Source organism: Macaca fascicularis, chromosome 14 (genome assembly GCF_037993035.2).
Source record: "Macaca fascicularis isolate 582-1 chromosome 14, T2T-MFA8v1.1".
NCBI classification, from domain to species: Eukaryota; Metazoa; Chordata; class Mammalia; order Primates; family Cercopithecidae; genus Macaca; species Macaca fascicularis.
In genome coordinates, this window is record NC_088388.1 from 130260001 (window position 1) to 130278403 (window position 18403).

The 18403-nt window shown below is 44.4% G+C and overlaps 1 protein-coding gene and 1 long non-coding RNA gene across 23 annotated transcripts in view; one reads left to right on the forward strand and one right to left on the reverse strand.

Annotated features, from left to right (window-relative positions):
* LOC123568586 (uncharacterized) overlaps positions 1 to 15641 on the reverse strand; it is a 73892-nt gene extending 58251 nt beyond the window's left edge. Inside the window, exon 1 of the long non-coding RNA XR_012423937.1 lies at positions 15469 to 15641. This is a non-coding gene — a long non-coding RNA (uncharacterized lncRNA). The remainder of the gene's footprint in view (positions 1 to 15468) is intronic.
* The window catches only part of NTM (neurotrimin), a 1404754-nt gene that overhangs the window by 919732 nt on the left and 466619 nt on the right, over positions 1 to 18403 (forward strand). The window lies entirely within an intron of this gene.

Consider the following 18403-nt stretch of genomic DNA (forward strand, 5'->3'; position numbering starts at 1 on the left):
GCATGTGTCTTTATAAGAGAATGGTTTATATTCCTTCAGGTATATAGCCAGTAATGGGATTGCTGGATCAAGTGATATTTCTGCCTCTAGGTCTTTGAGGAATCACCCAATTGTCTTCCACAATAGCTGTACTACTTTACCCTCCCACCAACAGTGTAAAAGCATTCCTTTTTCTCCACAACCTTGCCAGCATCTGCTGTTTCTTTCTGAATGAGTTGTACGCTCCTATTTTGAATAAAGACATATTTATTTTTGGCATAATTTTCTACAAAGCTAGTAATACAGATTATACATTAGAAGGACCTGGAGTAGATGCATGGTCCATCTGTAGTAAGTTAGGAAAGCAAGCCCAGACACATTGCAACAATTCTACTTATTACCCTCACAAAGAAAGCATTGATATATTTTTTAACATCTCATAACTGAAGTCATCTTAGAATAAGGTGTTTTCTAGAGTGTTCCATGGGTAAAGGCCAAGAGGGTTTTAATCCTAGTTATGAAGAGGCTCTCTGAGCTGTCTTCATGGTAATCGTGGTCAGATAAGGTACACAGTGATTTAAAAAGACATTCCAGGTTCTTCCTTTAGGGAGTTACCAGTTGAATGAGAAGGTACAACATTAAACGACACCAAATTGTTTTTAAAAAGGAAAATTTATTTTGCTCCCAAGCACGTATAGACAATAAAGAGATGTATAGGATAGCTGGGGGATTTGCATGGTGTGGTCAGGTAAAGTATTTCCCAGGATGTGACATTTCAGTTGAAATCTAAAGGAAGAGAGAAAAACAGCACTGCAAAAAGCAGAAGGAAATGTACTCTACACCAAGGAAGCATCAAATACTGAGTCTTGACATTGGCATGAGCTCGGTATATTGGAAAATCAAAGAGAGGCGAATGTGCTTGGATCCCAGTGTGTGCAGGGGGGGTAAAAGTAAGTTCAGCAGATAGGGGAACAATCAGGCCACGATAAGGAATTTGGGTTTTGTTTTTAAGAGCAATGGGAAGACTTTGCAGGTTTTGAAGGAGAGTGAATATTTAATTTATTGTACAAATGCAGATGCTTTTGAAATTAAAAGGGGCACTCTTAATCATTAGACCTGGACACGGGGCATAAACTGGGTGCTGCAGGTAACTTGGGACATAGGTTTTCCCTGGTTTCAAGTATTATGGAGACACGACTTCTGTTTCTCAAAGATTGTTCAAACTGCTCTGCAAATAATGTATAGGAGAGTGAGGGTGGAAATGCAGACAGTATAGACCTATGCAATGCACAGAGTTGGGAAGGGAGGCCTGAAGATGCGGATGTGTGGGACCCATGCTGATGGGAACATCTGGGCCCTGTGTCTGTGGGGTGCTGAAATGCAGCAGAATCCCAGTCCTGGACAGGGAACACAGGGGATTTGGCAATTCTAGATCATCAAAATGAAGAAACACCACTTGCTGCTTAGAAATGGTAAATTTAGAACAATTTAAGCAGAGGACTTTTTACCCAGCAGGTAGTACATACAAGAAACTTGCCACTCCAAGACGTGGTTCAGACTCACAATCTACTGATGTTAAAAGAAAGTGAATGGAATGAGTTGCTAAGGGAAACTTGGTTGTTTTGGGTATGTCCATAATGTTTTGATATTAATTTAAAGGAAAGTTTACCACAGCCTCTCCATACCAAATTCAGAAGCAATAGAGCACTGAAAACCTTTGTAGATTACTCTGACAATTTTTACATCTTAAATTCCCCACTCTACCAACAAGCTTAGATCTTACTCATTCCAGCAAAGAAAACAAAACAGATGACACACAAAAAAGCAAAGTTTTATTTTGTTTCTGCGTTTCCTCAAACTACCACATCATTTTCCTTTTTCCTGTTATTGCCAAATCTCTTGAAGTAGCTGTGTACGTACACTTGATAGCCTTCATTTTCTTGCCTTCTGTTGCTCCTTAAATCAATGCCTTTTAACTTTCATCCTAGCAATGTGTTTAAAGAACAGTCAAAATCCTCCTTCAAGAACGGTGAAAATTCCCTAATATCAAATACAATGACATTGCTCTTCTGATCCTTCTGTCTTGTTTGCAGCCCTAGGAGGTCTTTAACCTCCCTACACATCTGAGACACTCGCCTCCCTCCATGGATTTTGACCTCCTTGAGATAAGGACTGTGCTGGATCAATTCTGCACCCTCAATAGCTAGCTTAGTGTCTGACACACATCAGATATTTATGAAATATTGTGGACTTGGGTTAGGTTTAAATGGCCTACCCTGTTCTCTGCCAGATCCCCATGCCTGATAATGGTGAGTGTTCAATAAATGTTTGTTGAATATGTGAAAGAAGAAACTCCTGGACTGATAAGACAGTCACTGCATATTTATTGTTCCTTTCTAGGGCACAATACTCTGTTAGGAGCACTGGTACTTGTAGGGGTGAATAAAGTGAGAATCTTATATCCATGGTCTTAGTTTCCTCATCATCCTTTCACTCTTTAGCAGCTTACAATGCTAATTTTTTGCACATCTCACTGCTACTGCAGAAACTCCATCTCTAAGAGTGTGGCAATGTCCTTAAAAACATCATATATAATGACTTTTTCTTAGACCCCAGGAAAATTATGTGTTGCATAATTTTATAATTAAAAGACATATTTGAGATCATCTAATCTAACAGTCTCCAAATTTTTCAACAAATAATACTCATTTCTTAATCCCTGTAACACCATTTTCAAGAATGTCTCACCAAAATTATATTGGGCAGCAATTTATTTTCTCCTACAAATAAAGGCATACATGTCTGTCCTCAAAGCGACTGACCAGAATTCATTCAGAACTGAATATTTATTGAGTTATTATGACCCCAGTGCTGTGATAGATGCCAAAAATTAAATAATGAACAAAGCAGATTCCTTTCTTGATCTTATTATCTAGTTAACAGGAAAAATCCAAGCTTCCCATACTAGTTTATGTAATACCAGCCAAAAGAAATGTCTTACTTAGATTCAGCTGTCCTTTGAAGATGTATGTATTCTTTTATGCATGTGTTTGAAAATTTTAAAATATGCCCGACTACCTTGGAGGCTGTACTACACTATGAGAATGTCCAGATGTGAAGCCATTCACCTGGTCTAATAGCCCATTTTACAGGCAAGGATGTTAAGGCCTATCCAGAAAGCTTTATTATGGCTTGGTAAGGATCACACATCTAAGCAATGATAAAACTGGGGCTAGCACCCAGATATGCTCTTCCAATTCTGTGCTTTTTCCTTTTTTCTCCTTTGATAAAAAAGTCCTTGATCTTTTTTATCTTTTTATATCATCTTAAAGTATCTAAGAAGTTTGTTAGCACTAGAACCTGTTTAACTTAGTTTAATCCAGCATTTTCCAAATGTAACTTACCCACTATCCTCTAATGTCACTGGGCAGTTGTCACCATCTCCTGGGACACAGGCCTTCCACAGAACAGATGTAGGTCAACACTGACCCAGATAGTGAAGTTCTAACCCCTTTACTTGTCATTGAAGTCTCTTCACCCCAATGTTGCCATCTCTGTCTTCCATGACTCTATGCATCCTCTTCTAAAATTATACTATACCCCTGAGTTATTTTATTCCCTTCCCCAAATATGCCTTGCCTTCCACGGCTGCGTCCTTTCTCACATCATATCATGGGCTGCTGCAGTGTCCCCTTCCTATCAGCCCATCTCAATTCCAGACATCTCTCCAGCTTCCCATTCAGCGGCCCTCAATGACTCCAGCTGGAAATCATCATTTCTCCTCTCTCCTCCCATAGTACTCACGGGCTGCACGTTTCATCTGGCAGTGAAAATGCATTACTCCTTGCTGTTAGTTATCTTTGCGTGTTCACACGTCCTTTCCTGGGGATAAGAACCTTGTCTTGTTCTTTATAACTCCCACAGGACAAGCAGTTAGGAAAAACAGAGAAATCTGAAAGCCAGTCAGGATCTCTCCTTCTCCCTCACCCTCACTAAATGACACCGCAAATGTGTACATCTTTCCTATCCCCATTGCTAAAGCCTTAATCCTGGCCTGTTATTTCTTGTTTAGTCCATGTTATTGTCTCCTAACTTGTGTCCTTATCTCCCGGCTCACCCACCTCCAATCATCCTCCCTGCACCCTCTTGCTGGATGACCTTTCTAAACTAGAAATCTGATCAAGTTATTTTCATGACATCTCATCATTTGCAGGATTGAGCCCCATCTCCTTCATGTAGCATAAAAGGCCTTTCATTGTCTGGTTCTGACAGCTCTCCCCCTTTCTCTGTCTTTCCCTATTTCCCTCATACCCCTCTCTCTGCCTACTCCATCTCTTCCAGCCCCCGCCCCGCCCATGCCTCACCCTTCCTTCCCAGTCTACGTTTTATCATACCGAGCCCTTAGGAGTTCTGGAATACATAAGTTGTTTTGTGATTTCTGTACATGCTATTGTGTTTGCTTGAAATGCTAACCCTTGCCTTCCTACACACTCTCTTTTCTCCCTGCTATACTTTTTCCATTTCTTTTCATTGGCTGTGCTTCTGTTAGTTACTTTGCTGAAGCTTCTATGAATAGGCCAGGATGAGCAAGTTGATTCTCTCCCTCTCTCCATTTCTCCCTACCCGCCCCCACCCACGCACATATTATTAGACACATTGCTTTGCAATTATTGAATTATTTATCTGTTTCCCCAGTTGGGCTAGGAGCCGAGGGGGATGTTGTTTGGACAATCCTTGTATCTCCATCTTCTACAAAAGAATCTGACCAATGTGAGGAGCTCAGTATTTGTTGAGTAAATCAACAAATGTATAAATGGTCACCATTCATAGAATCAAGGAGGTTTTCCACACACTGGTGGGCTAAGCGAATATAAAATCGGATGGCAAGTTAAGTGAGAAGAGCCCTGCAAATGAGGCAGTAGCAGCCGCAGGTGCTTTGTTCTCACCTAAGCGGACACTGATCTCACTGGCTTTGCTGAAGCAGCTCTGCAGCTCGTTGAGCCGCAACAGCTGGAATTGCTCTTGTTTGAATCCTCTCTTCTGGAACAGGGAACGAGGGAGTGAAAGACTAGCACGTAATCTGTGGGGCTTAATTTTTCTTTGCAAATCCCCAAATAGTGTGAAATTGGCAATAATCCAGGCAACTCCAACCCTCTGCCCACCAAAGAGTCCCCACTCCTGCTTCTCCAGAGGGCAGCTCAGGTATTTTAAATGTAGAAGTTGCTAGGACAGCAGAGAGCACCTTCACTCCCGTAACATAATTCATTCTCAGCCTGGAAAATGGAACATAAAGATCACAACCTCAGCCAGTCAGAGTGTTGCCCCACTTCAGCTCCTAGGAAATCATTTCAATTCCTCAAATTCTATTTTCCCCTTCAACATCCATCCATCATCCATCCATCCATCCATCCATCCATCCATCCGTCCATCCATTTGTCCATCCGTCTGTCCATCTGTCCATCCATTCATCCAAGAGACACATCAGGTGCCTTCCTGGTGCCACGTATGTTTCAGAGAATATGAAGTTATGTCTATAGAGTTCACAATTTAGTAAATATTTTGCATCATCTAAGAGTGCTCTAAAAATGTATAATCCTGACCAGCAGAAAAGATAAAACTTTTGAAAATCAAGGTTTCAAGAAAGCTCTTATTTCTTAAAACTGTGTAGAGGACTGAAAATCTGGAGCTAACAAAGACTTTGGTATGGTTGACTTTCCCGTATGTGCTACTGGTAACCCAGGTGTCTTGAGGGACAATTAGGAGTACGACTGCCTCTTGTCCCTTTCAAATAGTCCTTTGAGGGTTGTTTTATCTTTCTTGACTTGAGAGGGTGATGCTCTGTCTGAGACTTCACTTGTGTTCTTAAGACACACACTTGAGTCGGATCTTGGTTCCATTACTTTCCAGTTCTGTGATTTGGATACTTTCTATAACCACTCTTTCCCTGGGCTTCCTCATCTGGAAAATAGGAATCATAATAATACTCTTTACCTAGTGCATCCCATGGCAAATGCTAGCTGAAATCAACATATGTAGAAGGCTTTGCAAATGCCTGACTTAATTGAAGTGCTCTACAAACAGTATTGAAGAGGATGATATGGATTATGATAGTAAACATAGATTCTGAGACACTTTGTATTTCCATTTTAGAAGTGCCCTCTTTTTTTTTTTAATCTCTTTTTCTCTTTCTGGGATTATTACTGGTTGTTCTTATCAGGAAGGGCAGCTTTTCCCCTTTTCTCACTTCCTCCCCACTCCCCCTTTGTCTGGAGGTTCCTTGGCAGAAAGAAACATGTGTTTCTTATATATGAGTAACTCTGATATCTATTAGAGTCTTCTGAGTGCAGAGAGCTTAGTCACTCCTGGAGGATGATGCGTCTATATTGGGCCTCAGCTCCTATCTACAGCCTCCGTCAATGTCAAAAAGATCTCAGAGCAGGTGTGAGGTTTAGGATTGAGGGAAGGACAAGAGCTAGTGAGACAGCCTTCACTGAGGAAGGGAGTGATGGGGCCCCCATGACCACCTCATGTTTGGAGGGTCTCTGGAAGGACTCCTGGGACTCAGCACACAGCGCTGCTTGTGGCTGGGTTTTATTCCTGTGCCATGGTGAGGACACAGGGCTAGATCATAAGGGGTCAAGGCACAGGCAGAGTTTGGAGGAACCCATGAGAGGCTTCCTTATGCTCTTTCCGTCCCTGAGGGTCCCACAGAGCCCACTGTCCCCTCTACAAAAATGCAGCAAAACGTGTGTGACGTTTCTGCCCAGGGAAGCCCAGTAGAGACTCAGAGCCCAAGGTCTTAACTGGATGCTGGTCATATCAGCACCCTGTCCCTAGCACACACTAACATACCAGATTCCCAGATGGAAAATAGGTTTTCAGCATAAACCACATTGCTTGCACAGATAATCTGGGCACAAGGAGCCATCCTTATTAGTTAGGGAACAGTGGAAATCTTCCTGAAATCCAAGTTTTCTTTTGCCAGTCAAGGACTAACCATGCAAGCAGACCTTTCTAAGGGCAGCAAGTCCCAGGACATACACTTCCACCACCCGCTGAATTCTTAGTTGCATTTCCTTGGTAGAGGTGATGGTAGGGCTACATCTTCTTTCTGATTTGTACAACCTTCATGGATACACGTTGATCTCCCTGTGTCTTGTTGGGTACATACTTGTGAAAAAGTCCTGGCTTCCAGAGGCATGATAATGCCAAAGACACTGATGTCCACCACTGGGCACCTCCTTGTGAGTTGGCACCACTTAGAATAGAGCCTGATTTGCAGGGGCTTTTGCATCCTGTCGGTTGGCCTCCACTTCCCTTGGGGTGTAATCTTAGTCCCCTAGGATTTCTTCAGTCCTACTCCTGGCTATCTGGCTTTCCTATGGGAATCCTGTTACTGAGAGCTGAGCACGAAGGGGACAGTGGAGTCAGAAAAAAGATCCCTGTCAGCTGCCAAAAGAAGACATCATTTTCCATTGTGTGTGAGCTCTCTTATGAAGAGCTAGGAAGGGCCTACACATCAACACCAAAATATTAATAAAAAGAAGGCTGTACAGTCCTATCCCCAAGTGCTAAAAAGACTTTAGACCAATGTGACCTGTGGTATAATTGCACAATTTCGAGCAGCCTTTCTAAATTAAAACGTAATCTCCCAGGAGTGAGGGGCTTGGACGGCCCCTCCCCCTCCCTGGGATTCATTTCTCTCTTCCAGGCCCATCTCTCCTGCTCTAAATCTCTTTCCTTTTGTCTCTCTGTCTGTTCATCCTTCTATGTCCTCTATCCAGCTTTTCCTTTCTTGATAAAAATTAAGGAAAAACAACTTGATAGATTTTCCGATAACCTTCTAGAAAGTCTCACCGGGTTACATTTTGCTTTAATAGCATTTAAGCCAATCTGCCTGATGTTGCTGTAAAGGTCAATTAAATTCACCCTAAAAATTTCACTCCTGGCTCATTATACAATTCGAAAATGAATTAGAAGCACATGCTGCCCCTGAGGTTTCTGATATTTCACTAATGAATATGTCTTAAAATGCAAAAAAAAAAAAAAAAAAAAAAGAAAAAGAGAGAGAGAGAAAAGATAAAAAGGTGTTATAGGCCACACAGCAGCTTGCAGGGCTACCAGCCTGGTGCAGAGTATCGTCATAGGCAGTGATCTGAGACTACTGAACACTAGGTAGGCCTGTCTCCACTCCACATTCAGAGGTGTTCACAGGCCCCAAATGCCCGTGGGTCTGGTCAGCTCTCCACCACCCCTCTGCACATCCAGAGCCCACTGTTAAACCCCAGGGGAGGCCTCCAGCTAACCTGACTCTGCATTGGCTGCTCTTAGCGTGGTCTGAAGCACCACAGTTCAGCTTCATATCAGCCTGAGCAAAATGTGATTCTGAAGGTAAATCTACAAGGAGCTTCGCGGGCAGAGCTCATGCCTTGCAAAGCCATGTCTCAGTTGATCTGGGGATTCTCAGACTGTGATAGCATTGTACCTGTCTGAGGAGACAACATCCCTGTTGAGGAGGGAACATGCATTTCTGGGTCACTCTGAGGGCACAACTGGGGCCAAGAGTACAGAGAACACAAAGTCAAGTTTGAGCCCAACTTAAACAAGTAATTTTAACTGACTTTCTTTCTCCCCAACTCCTGCCAAAAGAAAGCCATCAGACAAGATAGCAACTTCCTTGTACCTGAGGAAGTCTTCAACAGAGCAGAGCAGCCCCATCCCAGGAGTCCATGTTTCAGGCAGAAGTCTCCTTAATTCATTCACTCATTTCTTCATTCTGCATATTCATTGCTGTGTCCTAGACAGTACTAATCTTGAGAATGAACACAACAGCCTAGTTGTTACGTATGAATTTAGGGTTTGTTTTTTTATTTTTGTTTGATGGAAAGGTTATGTTTTAAAAGAAGATTCCATATCTAAGTACCTAGTTTCTGAAACTGTCCTAAAATTCAGAATTTTGCTCACACTGGAGTTGTAAAGGACTTTCATGTTCCTCTTATAGCAAAGACTGTGACTTTTCTGCTTTCATGAAATTGAAAACTGGTATTTATTTTAGGACAAGATGGCTCCAAACCTCGAAATATGAGTTATTGGATGTCTGTCTTCAGGTTTAAGTATAAACCTAACTGAATTGACTAAAACATATAGAGACAATCTCTCAAGCCTTTCAGAGCAGAGAAAGGAAGCCTGGGTGCTCTCCTCCCTGCCTCACAGACGTTCATACAGGATTTTAGGGTTCCTGACAGGAAGGGACATTGAGGTCATCTCAATGAAACTTATCCTGTCTAAAATGAGGAAGCTGAGGAGGCTTCCCTCGGGTAGTACAAGAAGGAGACATTTTTCAGCCAGGGTCTCTAGACTCAAGAGCAGTGTTCTTTCATGGCACCATATTGACTTCCTCCATTTGCAAGATTGTGCGACTCACATATGTGGTGTTTTGGAAGGTGGAGCCAAAATTTCTAGGAAGGGTGAGATTGCAAACCATCATGATGTGTGTTGAGAGTGGCCAATCCGGCGGTGAAGAAAGGGGGCCCTGGTGAAGCCCTGGGTGTTTGACCTCAGGGCTGCTGTCTCTGGCACCCTGATGGTGCTCCTCAAAGCCTACATCTGAGAGATTTCATCCAGGTGCTATTGATGTTTCCAATTCCATTTCCTGGTGTCTCCACGTCCTTGTTCTTTACTGCAAACCTGGTGTCAGCAGATGTTCTTGGGGTCCTCCTGACTCCACTGTGCAGCAGGCTGAGTGCAGTCAGACTGTCATCAAGAAGTACTGTAACCTGGGTCCAGGAAGCGATGCTCCAAGTCACTCAGCCACTCTTCAGTGTCACTGACACTCAGCATTCTAACCTTGGAACTGCAGAAATATAATCCAATGTAAAGGCCATGGGCCAGAGATTCATGATTAAACGAGGGAGGGGATTTCCCTTTCTTTCTAAACTGAACCTGCAAACCATAACATCGAAAGCTGAATACCGTCCTGTCTGACGTCCACAAGACCAGGATATGGAGAAAGATGAGCACAGACTCAGGTCCCTCCCTCCTCCCATCTGCCTTCTCTTCCCTAAAAATCTTGCACAGGTTCAGGATGTCCTGCTGCCAATCAAACATAAGCGCCCATGCGACATGGCTGGGGAGGACCAGCCAGCGCTTGTGGGCCTGGCAAAATTGAGGACACATTTTGATTCACTCACATGTAAATATCAGAGCTAGTTACGATGACATGCTATGTAACTGAACGTAATCAAATTTTGGATAAACCAGAGCAGGCCCCAAAAGTGCACCTGATGAATTTCCTTGTAGAAATGGGGTTCCTTGTAGAAATGGGGTTGGCAGAATAAGAAATTGAATGCATGGAGCGCCCAGCGTAAGAAGTCAGGGGGGCCAGGGAGGGAGGGAGGGAAGGAAGGAAGGAAGGAAGGGAGGGAGGGAGGGAGGGAGGGAGGGAGGGAGGGAAGTGAGAGGCAGGGAGTTAGATCAGTCAATCACACAATTACCCAGAAGACAAGAAATAGAAGGACTATCTAGTTTAGGATGTTATATATCCTTCTTGAAATGTAAAGAGTTAGAAAAGAAAAGGGGCAGGGCAGAAAAGCAATCCAACGAAAGACGAAATGAATCCATCAGGGCGGAATCCATCAGGAAGGAAAGAGTGTGGAGCGACTCCTTTGCTTAATGTGGGCTTCTGGTCAGTCCCTGGAGCTTGTCACGTGACAGCAGGAGTCTCCTGCTGCTGGAGAGCCTAATAGGCAGGATTGGTCCAGGAACTCCTCCCGTTGGACTAACTGGTTTCAATTAAGACTATCACGAAAGCTAATTATCATTTGAAACCTGACTCTCAGGCTCACTCTGCCTCTTGCTGTAAATGGATTGCTCGATGGTCCCAGTGCAAGGCTCTGAAACCCTGGAGGTTTCCTGTTATTTCTTTGCCTCCAGCAGGGACCAGGGACTTCCAGAGTGTTAGGTTTCCAGGGAGAATGAGAGTAGCAATACCCTCTTTCTTTTCCACAGAAACAAAGACTGTTAGCATTGAGGGAATGTTCGATTCTGGTTTTGATATAGTCAGACCTTCCACTTCATGAAAGAGTTCCCCTATGTGCCACCTCTGACCAGGATTTCCTGGCATTGTTTGAACACTACTGGTGACAGGGAGCTTGTTACCTCCTGGTCCATTTTGGACAGTTCTCATATTCAGAATGTCTCTTCTAATGCTGAGCTGATATCTGCCCTTTTTAATGTCCATGATTCTTTCCCAGTGCTGCCCTGTAATGTTTCTGGGCTTAGACAACTGACAGTCGACTGAGTCAGCAGGGCCTGAGCTTGGGAAAGAGGAAAGCTGGGCAACCTCTCCCGCACCGGCCCAGTGGATCGCCCACCTCCAGCAGCATTCGGTGTGGTTGTTCTAGGTTCCAGGGCCTGCCTTAAGTTGCCCAGCCTTTGTTAGATGAGCGCATGCTTCATTCACTGGGCTGTATCATGTGCTCTACCCTGAGACAATGTACAAGTCCCCAAAAGCAGGTATTAGTATCCCCATTTACAGATAAGAATGCTGAGGCTTAGAAAGATCAAGTAGCCTACCCTTGATCACATGACTGACAAATGGCAAAAGCCAACATTCAAGCCCCTTCTGTCAGATCCCAAAGCCTGTTTGACTATGTCACACCAAATGAAAATTTAGAGTACACGGTTTGCCAGGTAACAATGTGCTTGTGAGCATAATATAAACCAACGTGTGAAGTTGGGAGTGTCCAGAAAACCCCTGAATATGTTGTATTTATATGAACTGTATGGTTGGTTAGCACTGGAGCTATTCTAAAAGTAATCACTATATTTTGCTCACCCAGCCTAACAATTCCCTTGTGCTCTGCACTTGATAGCTGGTTTCAAAATCAAAACCCAAAACAAACAAACAGAACAACGCTAGCAGATTCTGAGCATAGTCACATACACAGGCTTAGGCCCTCACACCCTCCTCAACCCTCTTATGCTCCTGGGTGCACACACACAGGTACACTACACACTAAACACACACTCACATACACACCAGAAACACAGTAAGACACCCCACACACTCACACACCCCACCTGCTCTCACGTTACACACACACGTGCTACACACACATGCTATATACACACATGCTACACATACACCTCCCACACACTCTCACACAGGCTACACACAAGCTACATGCACATGCTACCTACACACATGCTACACATACACCTCCCACACTCTCACACATGCTACACACACGCTACACACATGCTATGCACACACCCCCACACACATTCTCACACATGCTACACACACACGCTGCACACACATGCCTCACACACACGCATGCCACACACACGCACGGTGCACACACACGACACACACACCCACATGCCGCACACACCCTCATGCTGCACACACACACATGCATACATTGGCAGGTGCTTCCTTTTCACCCTTCTTTTTCCATTCAGTCTTGTCCCAAATTTACATGGGGATAAATAAAACAAAAAACAAAGCCAAGATTGCCTATGGGGTGGGGCTGCCCCCTGGATGGCATCTGCAGGTTACTGGCTGTGCTTTGCAGCCTGAGGCCTATTTCTCAGTCCCAGCTCCTCGGGGCCAGAAGCCTGGAACAAACCCAGGGGCAGGCCTTAGGCACTGGGACCTGGCCTGACTCCTCTGTAGGGCCAGGTTGGCCATGCCTGCAGAGCTCCAAATCCCAAAGGAATGAGTATGCAGAACTAAGACCCACCTCACATTAATTTAGCGGGTGCCTGCGTGTCTCCTCCCTGCAAATCTGTGTGGACTAAAAATACCTGCGCCCTCCATGGCGCCCGAGACTGCTGACAAAGGAATTTGCATTTGCATTCAGAAACACCCTCAGATTACTTTGGAAATCACCTCCCTTACATTTTAAACAGGTTGGTGGATTCATCACTTAGGCTGCCACTAGGAGGCAACTATTAAGAGATGTGACTGGGAATGGCATTTTTCTTAAAAGGTTAAAAAAAAAAAAGTAGCGATTTTCACTACAGTGTCGTGATTTTTTTTTTTTTTGGCTTAAAAATAAAATCTGTTTGAACCTAGGATTCTTTGGACAAACTGATATCTTTAGGGAAAGTAGGTTAATAGGAAATGTTTCTGGAGGAACCAGGTGTCTTCCCAGTTCCCCTGGAATGAGAGCAGGGACAGTGCGCAGCAGCCAAGACAGAGAGCAGGGAGGAGGTGGGGGAAGGGGGCTCTCCCTTTCCTTCTGGGCTTCTTGGACTAGGGGAGGAGAGGGCAGGGTGCAATCGCAGGATCAATTAGCAGCCCGAAAGTAAATTAGCCAGGAAATTAGCTTTTCAGGTGTCCAACTGTGTGTCTTCTCAAAGACTGCAGTCCTACCCATCTGCTATTTACACTTTGTGCAGGGCTTGGGAAAGAATGTGGTTCCACTTACACAACCAGTCTACCATAGAGCAGGCCTCAGGGGTGCCTAAAAGCAGAGGGGAAGTTGGAAGGATCCACAAAGGCTAGAGCGGAGAGGCTGCACATCTGTCGCAGGTGCAGCAAGGAGGAAAATGCTGTGTGTGTGTGGATGGGGAGGTCTGCCTATATCTTTGTCTGTCTGTCTGAGTGTGTGTGTGTGACCATGTGCATCTGTATGTGTGTTTATGTCTGTGTATGTCAGTGTGAATAACCGTATGTGTTTGTGTATATGTGTCTGTGCGTGTCTGAGTGTGTGTGTGTTTGCATGTCTGTATTTTGTAAGTGTATCTGTGTATGTGCATGTTTGGGTATCTGTGTGTGTCTGCCTGTGTATCTGTGTGTGTACATACCTGTGTGTGTATGTTGTATGCATGTGTCTGTGTTTATGTCTGTGTATCTGTATGTATAGCCATGTGTGCATTTCTTCATGTGTGTGTCTGTGTGTATGTAGGAGTCTAGGTCTGGGTGTCTATGTGTGTAAATGTGTCTGTGTGTATGTATATGCCTGTGTATATGATGTGGGCATGAGGTTTGCAGAGAGGGTGTTGGGGCACAAAAAGAGCACTTGGTTTACACACAAGCACAGGCCATGGGATCCCACCACCAGCAGATGGAGCTGAAGGTACAGTTTGCGGGAGGCCAGGCTGCACGGCCAGCTGTTTCCGTTTGCCGGAGACCTCAGGAAGAATGACCATGTTGAGTGGAAGAGCTATCTGCACAGAGAGAGAGGAGACCCGAACACAGCCTGGAGTCCTGCTTCTTCACCGTGAAGCCAGTGTTGCTTTGACTTGCTGACTGAATTGCAGGTGGAAACTAAGTACTTCATACCTTGCTTTATTTCAGTGTGTGATTGGGAGATAAGGGGTCCCCCTGTACCCAGCTTTGAATTAGAATTTTAAAGTCTGGATAAACCTGCAAGGGTCCAAGGCATCCTTTTGCTTTACAGATGAGAAAAAAGGAGCTTAATTCTCTGCTGTTTTTGTCTCCTTTCCCTCACTCTGTCCAACACCCCCCCCACCCCCTGCCACCCTTTTTTGTCCCAGTGTTTCTTAACAAAGCCTCCCTGCTACCTCTTTTTCCCTCCTGTCCAGTACAGTCTTCCGTCAGCTCCCACCTGAGCTCATTCAGTGTTCTCCTAACTGGCCTCCCTGCCTGTGGGCTTTCCCCACTCCAGCCCTCTCCACACCGCCACGAGGTTGACCTTCTAGCACAGCTCTGACTGTGTTGGGGTCTGTGCAGACACTCCAGTGGGCCCCCACTGCCAGCAGCTGCAGAGTCAAATCCGGCTGTAGCCTGGCTCCGGTCTGGAGATGACACACCTTTCCAGCCCCACGCTGGGTCACCGCTTTTGCTCTCCCTCTTCGAGAGCCAAACTGAGTTTCTTGCTATGTCCGTGCACACCCTGAGCTCTGCGTTGCTTCACCTTTGTTATTTTCTTTTTCAATTTGTCCTCATCGTATTTTATTTCCAAATGTTTCCTCAAATCTCCCCTTCACATGCCGCATTGCCTATAAGGCCGTCCCGATGACATCGGCTAGAAAGATCTATTTCCTGCTCTGATCTCTCCAGGCACTTCCTCTTGACCCCTCTGCTGTGACCTGGCACTTTCACAGGACGCTGTGATTATCTGTACACACATCCCATCCCTCTACCTTGAAGGGACTTACCTCTTTGTATTCCCACTACTGTTATACATAGGAACTCAATAAAGTTTTAGGAACAAATGAATACAAGTATTTGACCTTCCATGTATTTTTCCCAGCTCAGCCTCCATTTGACGCAGTTTATGGTGGTTTCCTCAGCCCAGTCGTTCCCACGGACAGACAGCATGACCATGCACAATTACCCCTCAGCCCCCCGCAATCTGGCTGCAGTTTCCTCAACTCTTAATTGAGAACATGAGTAAAAGTTAGTAGATGTCACTTTTTCAAAATGTGTGTGCTATCCCCTGGTGGCAGGCAAGTTTACCTCCCGGGCCCTCTCCCTTCCCTGATGACTGAAAGAGGGGACAGGTACAAACTCACAGCTGCTTCTCGCCGCCGATGTGCTCTGACTTGCTGGAAAACCATTGTTTCAGAGGAGGAGTCCTTTCCAGCCCTGCCAGTCATTGTGTGATTTACAACGACTCCTTCTACCTTCCACAGCTTGAAGACTTCCCCGCTCTCCTTCGGGGTGGATGTGGAAGCAATCTAAGAGTGAAGAAGTTCCGCTGCCTCCCGCATCTGTTAACATTTCACTGGCTTCCCGAGAAGTTGGCTCATCCTTTCCTTGCTCATCTTTTGTCCCAAATAAAATTTAAAATTATTTCAGATGGCTTAGTCGATGCCAGCTTGTAGCCTTCCAACTGCTATTTCTAAAAATTTATGCTCTCATTTTATTTTATTCTTAGGAGGATGATAGACTTTTGGAAACAGAAGGAAACTTCAGTGATAATTCAGAAGATTTAATTTAATTGTAGATCTCAGGTCCAGGTGCCACTGTCACATGCTTTCTTCCTTGTCCCTTGTCCTTCCTCATTTAAGATAGCTCCTGGAATTCCCATTGAAACGGAAGCAAATCTTAAGGTTAGAGCCCAGCCCATCCAGCTCTGAACAGTTACTGCCGTGTGAGCACTGCTCTGTGAGCAGGGCTCTCACTCGCCTTCCCTATACCTTAAGGACTTCACTGCTGCTACAGCTTTAGGTCAGCCGGTATTTACTGATCACAGACTATGTGCTACGCAAAAGTCATCTTATTTCATTCACACCTCAGCGGTACAGAGCAGACACTAATGTTACAAGATGGAAAACAGACACAGGAAGTTTAAGGAACTTGATGAATGGTCCTCGCCTTCAGGAGGTGAAGCTGGCATAGAAGCCTGGGAATTCTGACTCGAGGCTTTGCTTTTATCAAGTCCGTTTTCATGCACTCTTGTGAAGGCAAAAGCTTAGAGAAAGGAAAAATAGTTCCGTGCTGAAGTCATAGTAGAAAGAAAGTGGATGGGCTTTGGATTTAGAGACAGCTGAATTGAATACTGGTTTTACCACTTACTTATATGATCTTGGGAAAGCTGCTTTGATTTTCAGAGCAGTTTCTTTATTAGCAAAATGGGATAATAATACTGCTGCAAATGAAATAGTACACTAAGCGAAGTTGCAGGTGTGCAATGCCTAGCAATGGCTCCTGGTTGGATATTGGGTGCTCTCTGAATGATGGTCTCTTTCCTCTGAGTATAAAGCCTGGCAGCCCTTGCCCTGCCTGATGGATGCCCTGGCCTGGTCATTTGTCTGGAGCTTAGCCTAGCCTAAGGTCGGATTCCAGGCTGTGAGCCAGCGAGGGCCCTCCTCTTTAAGCAGTGCCCTTTGTAGCTCTGAGCAGGTTCTCTCACCCCTCTCTACCATTTCTGAGGTTCAAGGAATTCTATTCCCTTGAATCTTAAGGGGGAGAAAGGGCTGATAAAAGGAAACCAACTTGCAAAATTTAGAAGCCAATTCACAGAGAGAACATGATTGAAATAAAACCCTTTTAGCACAGGACACAGCATTTCTCAATCAGAAATGAACATAAGAAATAACCCACATGTACTACCCAACACTTAATTTTCAAAAAAACTTATCTTCGGTCTCCCCATCTCCCCTAAAATGCAAAATATTTGAGATGAAGATTCAAATACGTCTTTTAAAAAATGTTCCTATTTCAGAACTGCTATAGTAGGTGTAGTGGAAAGAAGGTGGTAAGATTGGGTCTATTTAAGGACTTGACCTAACCTAAATACAGAATCTACAAGCTGCCATACCGAAGGAACAAATGTGAGAAAGCCCATCTGAAAGCATCATTATATTTGTGTGAGGCCGTAGCTGAATCTATTGTGAGTGTATTATCTGTTGCTGCACATGCAAAACACTACCAAGAAAGAGTTTGTGAGATCATGTGAGTGGGTACGCTTGTGTTTTAATCAGTGAGAACATGAAAACCAACGTACGTTGTCCCTCCGAGTCTCGGCAGCTCCGAGTTAAATTTAGTGCTCAGTGGTGCTCAGTTGCCCAGCCCAGGTGGTGCCTGATACATTTCTTTCCTTGTTCACTTTAACTTCTGTGTTCCTATTTTCATTTGTAGCTATTCTGCTTCATATATATTTTAACATCACAAGCTGTCTCAGACCCTTTTTCCAAGTAGGTGGAATATAAATCACGAGTAAATAAATAAAGCTACTGAGGCAATGAGTGACTTCTGAGGAAGTGGAGGTATCCCAGGCAGGCAGACACAGCATGACTGAATGTTATTATAGTGTGGCTTATACTATGATGATAAAACTATAGCTATTGGCTATCAAACATTGTTTATGCGTTGTTGCCTCTTCTGTGTTTATTAATTGATTTGTATAAACTTACATAAATAGTTTATCAATATGAATACTTTGCATTTATGGGCTTGTTCTCTCCCTGTTAATCCATGGAGACGCATGGAGACAGGACTGCACCTGTTAGCTGTTCCTCTCTCCCTCCCCTCCAGAGACTCATGATGCTTTGTGGCTCCTGTAGACCACCCTGCCCTGGGCTCCCTGGGGAAGTCTTTCTTCCTTTTCTTTCTGCATTTGCCACTCTTGGTCCCCTAGGTCTTTCCTTTGTCATCATGTACCTTGTCTTCTTCTCCTTGTTTCCCTGCAGCTGCTGCAGTTTCTCCCTATGAAGAATAAAGAGCTTCAGCCAGTTTCAGTGCTAAAATTTGGAGGAATGTGTCAGTATCTTCAAGGGATTTCCAAGCTCTTCCTGAAGACATGCTGTGCACACATGTCTTCATGTACACTCCCTTGGTACATTCAGGAGTTTCATTCATTCTTCCATGCTACTGGACTGTGTGTCAGTGCACCTAAGACATCTTATTACCAAATCATTCTCCACTGGGTGCAATTCCACCAAATCCCAGCCATCCTACATCAAGAGTAGAGTAGAGTCAGGCAGATCTGGCACAAACTATTCA